We start from the raw sequence: 13,023 nt of genomic DNA on the forward strand, positions 1-13,023 counted from the left end.
CCCATCCCCACATAGTAAGCCTTAAAGGGGTAGAGTGCTTTCTCCTACTTAATTCTTGGTCAGAATTGTTCTTGCTCTTTTGGTTCTGGTTCTTCTCCTTCACTGGCATTCCCTATAAATTTTAGGATAATCTTGTTTATGTTTGTACTTAATTAGAATTAGTAAGCTTATACATAGTTCAACTTGGGTTGAATTGTTCATTATCCAAGAATTTTTTTTTTTTTTCATTGTTAGTTGTGGAGCTTGAACTCTAGGCCTGAGTGCTGTCCTTGAGCTCTTCAGCTCAAGGCTTTCTACCACTTTAGCTAAGTGCTACTTAAAGTTTTTTGGTGGTTAATTGGAGATAAGAGTCTTAACAGACTTTGGTGCCTGGGCTGGCTTTGAACCACGATTCTCAGATCTCAGCCTCCTGAGTAGCTAGGATTACAGGTGTGAGCCACCAATGCCCGGATTTATAAAAGAATTTATGGACAAGCTTTGGTGGCTCGTATCTGTAATCCTACTTACTCAGGTGTCTGAGATCTGAGGATCGAAATTTAAAGGCAGCTCAGGCAAGAAAGTTCATGAGACTTTAATTAACCACCTACAAACTGGAAGTAGAGCTGTGGCTTAAAGTGTATAGTACTAGACTAGCAATAAAAGCTCAGGGATAGCATCCAGGCCCCGAGTTCAAGCCACACACACAAACTGTGTGTGTGTGTGATTTATATATAGATCATATGTAACGCATATAATACAAATACCATATAAATGCCCATGAGATATTGTTCTACAATATATGTAGATCCTTCATATTATTATTATTTGTATTTATTTATTTTTTTGCCAGTTGTAGGGCTTGAACTCAGCGCCAGAACACTGTCATTGGGCTTTCTCAAGACTAGAGCTCTACCACTTGAGCCACAGTACCACTTCTAGCTTTTTCTATGTATGTGGTACCCAGGAATTGAACCTGGGTCTTCATGCATGCTAGGCAAGCAGTCTACCACTAGGCCAAATTCTTGGCCTCTTCCATATTATATTGAAGCAAATTTCAAGCATCAATTATTTTTACTTAGGTACTTTGTTTGGATAATATATGTGTAAGTATTATATATTTAATTATCACTGTTGTTGGCTGATTAAGAAATGTCTTTACTGATGCAGTAGATGGGATGATTATGTATTTATGTATTTATGTATTTATGTCTGTCTGTCTGTCTGTCTGTCTGTCTGTCTGTCTGTCTGTCTGTTGTGGGGCTTGAGCTCAGGGGCTAGTTGCTCTGCCACTTGAGCCATGGTGCCACTTTTGGGTTTTTGGTGGTTAATTGGAGATAAGAGTCTTATAGACTTTTGACCTGGGCTGGCTTTGAGCCTCAGTCCTCAGATCTCAGCCTTCTGAGTGGCTAGAATTACAGGTATGAGTCATCAGTACCTGGCATGGAATGATATTTTTACTCTTAATATCCTTGTATCTTCACAAGTATAATAATCAAAGAATATTTAATTAGCAGAATCTTTAATCAAATAATTGCCAAGAGTCTGTGATCAAATTCTTGAAGTGTTGATGTGGGAGAATTGGGCAGGAGAAGGAAGATATCTAAGCTTTAGTATAGGGAGTGAGTGGTTGTTCTTGTAACATTATAGTTTTGTTTTGTTTTTGTTTTTTTCTAAAATACCTGTAAAGATTTAGTTTCCACTTTAGTAGATTCTTCTCATTCTTGGAGAAGAGTAGAAGAGAGAAGAAGAGATTAAAGGGAGAACTGAAATTGTCAGAATGATAATGAATTAGGTGTTTAGGGAGACTAGTGGTAGATAGTTTAGAATGGTTGTGAGTAAAGGTAAGTTTGTGATTGCAAAATACAGTAAAAAATGTGTTTGAACAACACTTGAGTAAATTATTTTGTGTTCTGCGTAGCATGTTTTCCTTTTTGTGTCATTTCTTACTTTTTAACATACCAATTTATATTCCTTGATAACGTATAGGATGAGATATGTCATAATGTCTTGGTTGAGGAGTGGATAACATCAAATTAGCTTTTGGAAAGATTCTTAAGATGTGTTATTTGATGGTAACTTTTTATCTCTTGTGCCTTCTTGTTTGATGTTATTTCTGCAGCTTTGTAACACTTGTAAAAGTCAAATATAGTGGGGTAGGGAGTTTGGCCTAGTGGTAAGAGTGCTTGCCTAGCATGCATGAAGACCTGGGTTCGATTCCTCAGCACCTCACATACATAGAAAAAGCCAGAAGTGGTGCTGTGGCTCAAGTGGTAGAGTGCTAGCCTTGAGAAAGCCCAAGGACAGTGCTCAGGCCCTGAGCTCAAGCCACAGGACTGGCCAAAAAAAAAAGAAAGTCAAATATAGTGATATATAGAGAGAAATAGATAGAAAACATGTAATATTGAAAAAAGAAAGTGTAATCTCATAAAATAGAATAGTGAATAGCAGTGTAAAGCAGGTGCAGTTTAAATCTCATGACTTCTGTTGCTATAGAAACATTTAAAATAATTTTGAGTGTAGCATAGTACATGTACTTGCAGTTGCCCCAGCTTCGTGGGATAGTGGAGCCAGACCGTTGTCTGAACCCAGGAATTCAAGATCAACCTGAGTAACATAGACTTTGTGTCAGTAATAACACCACACACATAATTGAGAGGAAATGCATTTATGCTCTTTTAAATGCTAGAATAGATGTCTAGGCAGTCAACTGCTTGATAGAAATGGATTATTTTAAAGATTTTTTTGTTTAAGCTAGTTTAGCAACTACTAACTAGGGACTAGACAATGCTAACTATAAAAAACTAATATTGATAAAATAATCTAATTTTGAATTACTGTTTTTCATTATTTTCAAGAGAATTTGAAATTCTCATTTCACTTTTTGCATTTTGTGACTTCTTTGTGCTTAGTGATAGAGCTCTACTACTCGAGCCATAGCACCGCTTCTGACTTTTTCTTAGAAATTTATTGGTGATAAGAATCTCATCGACTTTTCTGCTCAGGCTGCCTTTGAGCCATGATCTTCAGATCTCAGCTTTTGAATAGCTAGAATTATTGGCGTTAGTCACCAGTGCCCAGCCTGTGGCTTCTTATGATTTGTAGGATACTTATTCAACCCTAAAAATGTACTTGAACTGATAATATAAAATGCCTTATTATTTGTAAATAAAAATTTACTTGGTATATCTTTGTTTATGATAATTATGCTCCTGGGGTTTATTACCGCCATCTCAAACTTGGACATTGACCTCATTAAGGTGAATAAAATGATGTGTCCAGTGTCAATGTAATACTTGCAGGGAGTGTTAAAATTTTCTGTGTTACAATAGCCAAGCGATGGAAACAATCCAGATGCCCTACTGCAGATGAATGGATACAAAATATGTGTGTGTGTGTGTGTGTGTGTGTGTGTGTGTGTAATGGAATTCTTCATAGCCAACAGACAAGATAAAATAATGGCATTCGCTGGGAAGTGGATGTAATTAGAGCGAATCATGTTGAGTGAGATAAGTCAAGACCAAAGGAACAAAAGGCTCGTATCCTTAATATGTGGATATTAAATCCAAACAGTACAAGAGTAATGACTCAGTATTTGGGTACCCACTGTTATGGACATGGTCTTGGAGATATAAACATAACTACATAGACATCAAAATCTGTGATGGACTATATACTCTATAGACATAATGTTTTATTACGTATATTAATATGTATCTATGACATGCAAACCCTCAGCTTAATTTAATTATGTTCTAAAATCTATATGCCAGTGATTGTTTATAGAGAGTTCCTTTTTGAATACTTGTTTGTTAAACATGAGATTTGAAATATGATGTAAAAATCAATGCTAATAAATTCTTTAATAAAAATAAAATAAAATGGAAAACATTTTCTGTGTTAGTTTTTGCTAAAAGGTTGACTATACAGCATGCTATTAAAAAGTCAGTGGAGCATTTTTGGCATTATTAAATACTAATTATTAAAATTTAAAATTTGAAATACTTTTTTTGTATTTTCGAAGTGACATTTTCCTTCTTTTGGTTATTCTGAAACAATACTGTGTTGCTCAGTCTGACCTTAAACTCACTGTGTGACCCAGTTTGGCTTTGAACTTGTGATTCTCTTGGTTCAGCCTCCTAAATGCTAGAATTACAGATATATGCCTCTGTATACAGGGAAAACTACATTATACTTTTTAAGTTAAGAGAACCATCACTATGGGATTTCATTAAGAAATAGTACAATTTGATAGCCGGGGTCAGAGGCTCATGCCTGTAATCCTAGCTATTCAGGATACTGAGATCTGAGGATCAAGGTTCAAAGCCAGCCAGGCACAAAAGGACCTTGAGACTCTTATCTCCAATTAATTTCTACAAAACAGGAAGTAGGGCTTGGCTCAAGGGTAGGGCGACAGCCTTGATCTGAAGAGCTCAGGGACAGCACCCAGGCCCAGTGGTAGGGTGATATCCTTGAGCTGAAGGGCTCAGGGACAGTGTGCAGGCAGATTTCAAGCCCCATGACCCACCAAAAAAACCCAAACAAAAACAAAAAAAACCCAGTACAGTTTGAATATGGAAGCCATCCATGTTGGAAACAGTATATGATTTTTTTATTTTAATTTTTTTGAGACAGTGTTTACTGTTGACTAGGTTAGTCTTGAATTCAGTGATCATTGAATCTTACCAGGCTCTAGAGTACAAGAATTGCAGGCAGGTGACACTGTTTGACATCACCATTTGGTTGGAATGAAACACATGTACCTTTTCTTCTTACTTACGATGATTCAGAATTATTGTCCTGGCTTTAAAGAAAGTTTTCTAAACTCAGGGCCTGGGTGCAATCTCTGAGCTTTTTTGCACAGGGCTTGTGCTCTACCACTTGAGCCACAGCACCACTAGTTTCACAGTGTTTCCTGCCTAGGCTGGCCTTGAGCCGTGATCCTGAGATCTCAGCTTCCTGAGTAGTTAGGATTACAGGCGTGAACCACCTTCACGTGGCTAAAGAAATCTTTATACTTAATTAGAAACTAGTTTGAAAACCTGATAAATCTGATGTATTAGCTTTGTGATAATTATTTACCACTGTAGGTCATTAGAGTTGGGGGAAGTATTAATTAGTAATTGTTTCTAATTTAGTATCTACTGTGAAAAGAATTTTGCTTGACTTTAAGACAGTATCTAATTCAACTTCTTTAGAGAATAACCTGTAGTTTTATTTTCATAGGACAGGGAGGAAGCAGCAGCTTGGAACTTTCAACTAAGTTATCTGGCGGGATGGGCATTTGCCTCACATATTTTATAGAGGTAACTCAACATTATTTTACTCAGTCTTTGTTACTTCTTGTAGCAGATCACCCATGTCCTCGCATGGGAACACTCATACTCAGAACTGTTGGGTAGGACTCTGCCAGACTATCCCTTTTATTTTTATACTATTTATATATTTCATGGACATATTTATAGCATATTACTAGAGCTTACATTTATAAACTGAAAAGAACCAGTGTTACTAGTAATAAAGACTAAAGTCCATTATCTTTCCTCTTCTTTCCATGTCATTCCTTCTAATTTCAGAGCAGTGGCCTAGTATTTAGATGTACCGTAACTGCTTTGATTATATATATATATATAGATGCGTATGTATGCATATGTATTTATATCTGTCTTTATAATTTCAGAGCAGTGTCCTAGTATTTGGATGTACTGTAATTGCTTTGTTTATATATATGCATATATATGCATATATTTATATCTATCTATCTATCTATCTATCTATCTATCTATCTATCTATCTATATTTCTTTTGTCAGTCGTGGGACTTGAACTCTGGGCCTGGGCATTGTCCCTGAGCTCTTCAGCTCAAGGCTACCACACTACCCCTTGAGCCACAGCTCCACTTCCTGTCTTCTGGTGTTAACTGGACTTTAGTGCCTTGACTGGTTTTGAACTGCAATCCTCAGAGCTCAGCCTTCTTAGTAGCTAGGATTATAGGCATGAGCCTATTATACATGGTCACATATTGAATATTCTTTTTTTGGTGCCAATACTGGTGCTCAGGGCCTGTGTGTCCCTGAGGTTTTTTGCTCAAAGCTGGCACTCAACTATTTGAGCTGCAGTTCTGCTTCTAGCTTTTTGATGGTTAATTGGAAATGAGTCTCATAGACTTTCCTCCCCAGAATGGCTTCAAACCACAGACCTCGGATCTGTTTCCCGAGTAGCTAGTATTAACAGCTATGAGCTATTGCTGCCCACCTTCCATGTTTGTTCTTGGGATATGTATTTTGAATTATATCAGTAGTTTAAATTCTTAAGGGAAAAATTATTGGGCCAAATAGTGTGTACATCAAATAGGGTGGTGGATAAATTACTTATGTTTAAAAAAATAAAGCCAATATAAATAGTTTTATCACAACGAGCATTTATTTTCACTTTGACAGTACTAGCTATTGCTAAAAATTTCATATAGAACACCGTTTTTTGTTGATAACCTTTTTTTAATCAGTGAGTTTGAACTTTTCCATTATTTTGACCATGTATTTTTTCAGCCATCTATTTGTTTATGTGATCTTTTATGTATACTATTTGCCCTCTTTGTATTAATGTGCTAGGAAAAATTCAGAGCTGCTTATCATTGTTAGGCAAATTATCATCAGCTTTGCTTATCTTTTGATTTTTGGTTTTGTTTTTACCCCTGAGCAGGTAAATTAAATTTTTATTTTCTCTCAGATCTCATCATCCTAAGTAGCTAGGATTACAGGATCACTCATTGCTCCTGGCTTTAGTTACTATACTCTTTAATTCAGAATTAACATTTGATTCTTTTGCATACTTTTTGTGCCTTTATTGAAAGTTTTATTTGTATCTTATTTGTTAACTGATTGCTTTCATATTTTAAAAATATTTGAAACATGGTTTCCTTTATTAAAATGATATGTTTCAAATAACCTAAACTTTTATATGGGACATACTCCAAAACAGTTTGTATAAACTGCTACTTTTCACAAATATGGGTCACATTTTTGTTATCTCTTGTAATTGTTAAAAGTGGCATTTTATTAAGTATGCAGTTCTTATTATTTCTTCCTACTCCCAGAATACTATATGACTTTTATACATTACAGTTTTGGTGAAAATAACATTTTATTTTGAACAAAAGTTTTTGTGCATATCCGCGAAAATTCTAAAATGGAAGGATATTGATGGATAAATAGCTCTTACCAGAAATTAAACTTGTAAATGTTGAAGTATTATTTTAAAAAATAAATTAATTTTGTACTTTCAATAGTACATATATGATGAGTTGGGCATTGGTGACTCATGCCTGTAATCCTTAGGAAGCTGAGATCTGAGATTGCAGTTTGAAGCCAGCCTAGGCAGAAAAGCCTATGAGACTCTTACCTGAAAAATCCCACCTCCCACCCCCAAGAAAGCGGGAAGCTGAGGTCCAGCTCAAAAAGCAGAACACTAGCAATAAAGCTAAGGGTCAGAACCCAAGCTTTGAGTTGAAGTCTCAGGTCTGGCACAAAATCAAAAGTTCATACACTTGAAGTTCATGCTACTTGGTTTGGGATGACTATTCTAGTTTTTGTACTATTGTGCAAAAATCTGATGTAAAAATATAAGATATTTCATCTCCAAGCTTGCAGTGAAAGAGTGAATAGAAGTCTCTCTTTCTCTCCCCCCCCCCCCCCATCCTGGGATTTGAATTCAGGCCCTTATGCTTGTCAGGGAGGGTCTTTACCATTACGTCACATTTCTAGCCCTTTTTGCCTTTATTTCTTTTCTTTTTCTTTTTTTTTTTTGCCAGTCCTGGGCTTGAACTTAGGGTCTGAACACTGTCGGTCTTTCTCTAGAGCTCTATATCACTTGAGCCTCAGCACGACACTTCTGGCTTTTTCTTTTTTTTTTTTTTTTGCCAGTCCTGGGCTTGAGCTCAGGGCCTAAGCACTGTCCTTGGACTTTCTCAAGGCTAGAGCTCTACCACTTGAGCCTCAGCACCACTTCTGGCTTTTTTCTATGTATGTGGTACCGAGGAATCGAACCCGGGTCTTCGTGCATGCTAGGCAAGCACTTTAACCACTGGGCCAAACTCCCGGCCCCACTTCTGGCTTTTTCTATGTATGTGGTACCAAGGAATCAAACTCGGGTCTTTGTGCATGTTAGGCAGGCACTCTACCACTAGGCCAAACTCCCAGCCCACTTTTATTGTTTTTTGAATAGGGTTTTGCCTTTTGCCAGATTGTCCTGGAGTGGGATCTTATTAACCAGTGATAACAAATACCTGCCATTTAATTTAGTTGAAGATGGAATCTCAGACTCTTTGCCAAAGCTGGCCTTACACTGTGATTTTCTTAATTTTAGCCTCACAAAGAACTAGGATTGTAAGTGTAGGCCAAACTCTTCTACCCCCCATCCCCAGGTTCCCCCGTCCTGGGGCTTGAACTCTGGTCCTGGAGCTGTCCCTGAGCTTCTTTTGCTCAAGAAAAATGCTCTGCAATTTGGGTCACAGCACACTTCTGGCTTTTTAGAACAGTTATTGGAGATAAGTCTCAGACTTTCCTGCCTGGGGTGGCTCTGAACTTATCCTCAGATCTCAGCCTCCAGAGTAGGTAGGATTACAGTCATGAGCCACTGGCTCCTGGCTCCAAGCCATTCTTCATAGATTAATGTTTTTGAGGCCCTTCAGGAGAAGAAATCTTATAAAATCTTTAATTTGATACTTGCTCAGAAATGCTTAATGTCAGGAGATGTTCTTATGTACAGCCCATGTTCTTGGTGTCTTGTTTTGCGTTTTGGTTGTAATGGGGTAGAAATCAGGGCCTCAGACTTGTTAGCTAAGTTCTCTACTGTTTGAGTCACACCTTCTATTTTGTTTTAGTTTTTTTGGGTAGAATCTGTGCTTTTTCTTTGGCTAGCCTCAGACTGTTAATCCTTGTATACATGTCTACTTTGTAGCTGTGATTACATCTACAACACTGTAGCATGGTTTGTTCTTACCTTATGCTTGGTTTGTTCTGTTAGGTTGAGCTTACTAACTTTTGGGGGGGGTGGTCATGGGGCTTGAACTCTTGGACTGGGTGCTGTCCAAGTTCTTCAGCTCAAGGTTGACCACTTTGAGCCACAATGTCACTTCCAGTATTCTGATGGCTAACTGGAGATAAGAGCTTCACTTTGTGTCTGGATTGGCTTTGAATCTCGATCATCAGATCTCAGCTTCCCGAGTAGCTAGGATTACAGGCACCTCATCTGGCAGAGCTCACTAACTTTTTGCTGGAGTCGGCCTCTCAAAGAGTGATCCTCTTAACTTCGCCTCCTAAATAGCTGTCATTACAGGTAGAAGTCACCACATCTGTTAAGAAAAATAATAATCTTTATTTCTATTTAATGCCAGCTTTTCGTATACATAACTTTGCATGTGTAGGGGGGGGGGGAGAGAGAGAAACAAACACAAACGAACATGTGCTTGCACATTCACAGGCTACCAGCCAGTCCTGGAACTTGATGGGTCTTGTCCCTGAGCTGTCTTAGTTAAGACTTGAGCCATAGCTCCACTTCTGGCTTTTTCACGAATTTTTCTGGCTAGGCTAGCATTGAACCACAGTCCTTAGATTCAAGGCCTCCTGAGTCTCTAGGTATGAGCCATTGGTGCCTGGCTGCTGACTAAGTTTTTTTTTTGGGGGGGGGGTGGTTTTTTTGGCCAGTCCTGGGGCTTGAACCCAGGGTCAGGCACTGCCCTTGGGTTTTCCTCAAGGCTAGCACCCTACCACTTGAGCCACAGCATCGCTTCTGGCTTTTTCCGTGTATGTGGTACCAAGGAAAAGGAATCGAGCACTCTACCACTAGGCCAAAGTTTTTATTTTTGTATGCTGGTACTGGGTTTGAACTTGGGGTCTGGGCACAGTTCTTGAACTTTTGTGCTCAAGCCTTCTACCACTGTAAACCACTTTGAGATAAAAAGTCTTACTGCCTTTCCTGCCCAGGTTATCTTTAAACTGTGATCTTCAGATCTCTGCCCTCTTGAGAAGTTAGGATTACAGGTGTGAGCCACCAACACCTGATTGACCAGGTTTTTATATTTACATATTCAACATGGTTTTAAAGACTAATCTTTATATGAGGAATAGCTATACATCTTTGAATGTTACTAATAGTTGGCTTTGTTATTTTGTTGGCTTCTTTTTGCTTTGTAGATTTCACAGAGCAGATAACAATAGTGATTTTTTAAATGGTTGCTTAATTCTTTCTATTTTCTAATCAAAGCCCCTGTAACTGTGAATTCTTTAATATTTCATATCCCTGAGTCTGGGACTCCATGTCTATGCAAAGAATTCCTTAAAATGCCAGAGGTTTTTTTGTTTTGTTTTTTTTGTCTTTGCCAGTCCTGGGTTTGAGCTCAGGGCCTGAGCACTGTCCTTGGACTTTCTCAAGGCTAGCGCTCTACCATTTGAGCCTCAGCACTACTTCCAGCTTTTTTCTATGTATGTGGTACCGAGGAATCGAACCGGGGTCTTCATGCTTGCTAGGCAAGCACTTTAACCACTAGGCCAAACTCCCGGCCCAATGCCAGAGGTTTTGTTTTAAATCATTTATTTCCTTCTACTATTTTTCCCACTATCCCACCTAAAAACCAAGTTAGTGCACATGTTATTCACACAAACTTACTAAATTTACAGAGTGATCACTTGAATATTAATACTCATTTGCTGATACTATATTTGTATAGCATTTTTCTCCCTCTAATATGTTTTATGTGTTTTGAATGTGCTTTATTATAGGAACTGAATGTCATAATTGGTTGAAGTGGTATAAAGGTTTTTGAAGCCTGTGAAAGGTAGAAACCCAACCATGGTTTCTTTCTCAACTCGACAGCTTTCCCTTCCTTGAAGTCTTCGTTTGTTACCTTAGGCTCAGGTAATTTTAATACTTTTCATAATATTAAGTAAATTTTTTCTAATATGAAAGCATTTTGTTTTTGCTGTTATAATTTTATGTTTGGTTTGTATAATAGTTTCTGTTTTGCTTTTTACTTTCAAAAAAGTTTTTTACTTAATTTATTTCTTGAGTTTTTAGTCAAAATTAATGAAAGATTCTGTTTAAGATTTCAGTTTAACACAAAATACATTCAGTAATATAAGTGAGATTATGAGATGTTTTCTTTTTTGTAATATTTAAAATTTGATTGTTTTCTTCAAATAGTTATACAAAAGGTTTTGGTTTAATATCAACATCTTGATCAGTCAGCCCTTGCATCATTCTCTGACTTGTTTTCTTATTTAACCTTTTTCTTAAACAAAATGCATATTTGTCCTCCTGGCCTTACATTTCTCAGAATTTCCATTGAAATTAGTTTAGTACTTGAAAGAAGTAGACTTATTAAATCTAAATTAGTATGTAATTTTAGTAATATGAAAAAGCATACTACTGTACATTTGTACTTATTATATTTGCCTATATTATGAAAAGCAATCTTACAGATGATTCAAGAATCATTTATAGGGGGGGTGGGGGGAGGGTAATGGGTACCAAGATATGTGAAAGGGTATCAATGTATGTGAATTAACGCACCTTCTATCTGGCAAATATCATGTAACCCTTTTACTAATTACAATAAAAAAAAAGAATCATTTATAGTCGAAATGTTAGTATTTAATTATCTTATAGACTTGGCTGTTGCTATAAGCTAATAAAAGTATACTTGTATTTGTCTGTAAACTTGTTCGGTTGTATGAGGCTCCAGAATTAATCTGATCCAGGCTTAGCTTTTTTTGTTTGATTTACAGTTGTTACAGGCAGTTTAGTATTTTTATACATGCACACAGTAGTCTTTGATCAAACTCACCTCCTCTGTCAATCTCGCTCTGATTTTCTTTTTCTTTTATTTGGTGCTAGTGAGTGAACCCAGGGCATTATTCATACTAAGCGTGCTTTTCTGTACCACCAGAGAGTATTTGTATTCTTCCTGTCTTGTTGCCTTAGATGGCAACTATATTGTCTATAACTTTGTCACATGACTATAACTAATTAAATGGAAGGCTAGGTCTTACCTTAGGCAGTTATGTGTCTTACATAGTTTTTATTATTAGGGCTGAAGGGGAGAACATTTTCTAGGAAGACAGTTACCTGGCTTGTCATGCTAGGTTTGTGTCATTTTGAAAATAAATTGATAATCATTTAAATAGCTATCATTTTATTATGAAATGAACCTTGGTTGTTATAACATAGTATATATATTTGGGGGGGGGGCTCATGGGGCTTGAACTCTTGTCTGCGCACTGTCCCTGAGCTCTTCAGCTCAAGGCTACTGCCCTACCTAGAGCCAAGCCCCACTTTCCATTTTCTAGAGGCTAATTGGAGATAAGAGCCTCAGGTCCTTTTGTGTGGGGCTGGTTTTGAACCTTGATCCTCAGATCTCAGCCTCCTGAGTAGCTAGGATTACAGGCATGAGCCACCATGCCTGGCGAAATAGAGTGAATATATATATATACACACTCACCATTTGATACTGTCTGTTTATAGTATATGTAGGAAATTCTATTTGGCTGTACTTGTGTGCATTACTAGAGTTTGAACTTAGGGTCTTATGCTTGCTAGGTAGGTACTTTGCCACTTGAGCCATACCCCTAGTCCTTTTGGTGTTAGTTTTAGTTGTTTTCCAAATGGTGTCTCACTTTTTTGCCCAGGCTGACTTGGGCCATGGTCCTTCTGGTTTTCTTTTCCTTTCCCCTCCCTCTCCCCTCTTTTCTTTTTTCATGCTAGTTTTGGGGCTTGAACTCTGGGCCTGGGTTCTGTCTGTAGGCTTTTTTGCTCAACACTAGCTTCCTACCACTTTAGCTAGAGCTCCACTTTGGACCATTTTTAGTAGTTCAGTGAAGTCTCATAGACATTTCCTGCCCAGGCTGTCTTGGAGTCATGATCCTCATGTCTCAACCTTCTGAGGAGCTAGGATTATAAACATGAGTCATCAGCACCTGGCTTATTTATACTTGCTGTGTAGTTGGGATGACAGACATATGCCACTTCACACAGAAATGCCTGTTAAGGAAGT

At 37.6% G+C, this 13,023-nt stretch overlaps 1 protein-coding gene across 6 annotated transcripts in view; it reads left to right on the forward strand.

Moving 5' to 3' along the window:
• The window catches only part of Znf148 (zinc finger protein 148), a 99,408-nt gene that overhangs the window by 26,341 nt on the left and 60,044 nt on the right, over window positions 1–13,023 (forward strand). For 4 of the 6 annotated variants that reach the window (XM_090344889.1, XM_090344908.1, XM_090344899.1 and 1 more), the window contains 2 exons: window positions 5,203–5,282; window positions 10,754–10,889. The gene's annotated coding sequence lies outside the window, so the exon portion shown is untranslated. The remainder of the gene's footprint in view (window positions 1–5,202; window positions 5,283–10,753; window positions 10,890–13,023) is intronic. The other 2 variants (XM_090344928.1, XM_090344918.1) reach the window with 1 other exon arrangement.

Source organism: Megascapheus bottae, chromosome 1 (genome assembly GCF_031878675.1).
Source record: "Megascapheus bottae isolate mThoBot1 chromosome 1, mThoBot2.hap1, whole genome shotgun sequence".
Lineage (NCBI taxonomy): Eukaryota > Metazoa > Chordata > Mammalia > Rodentia > Geomyidae > Megascapheus > Megascapheus bottae.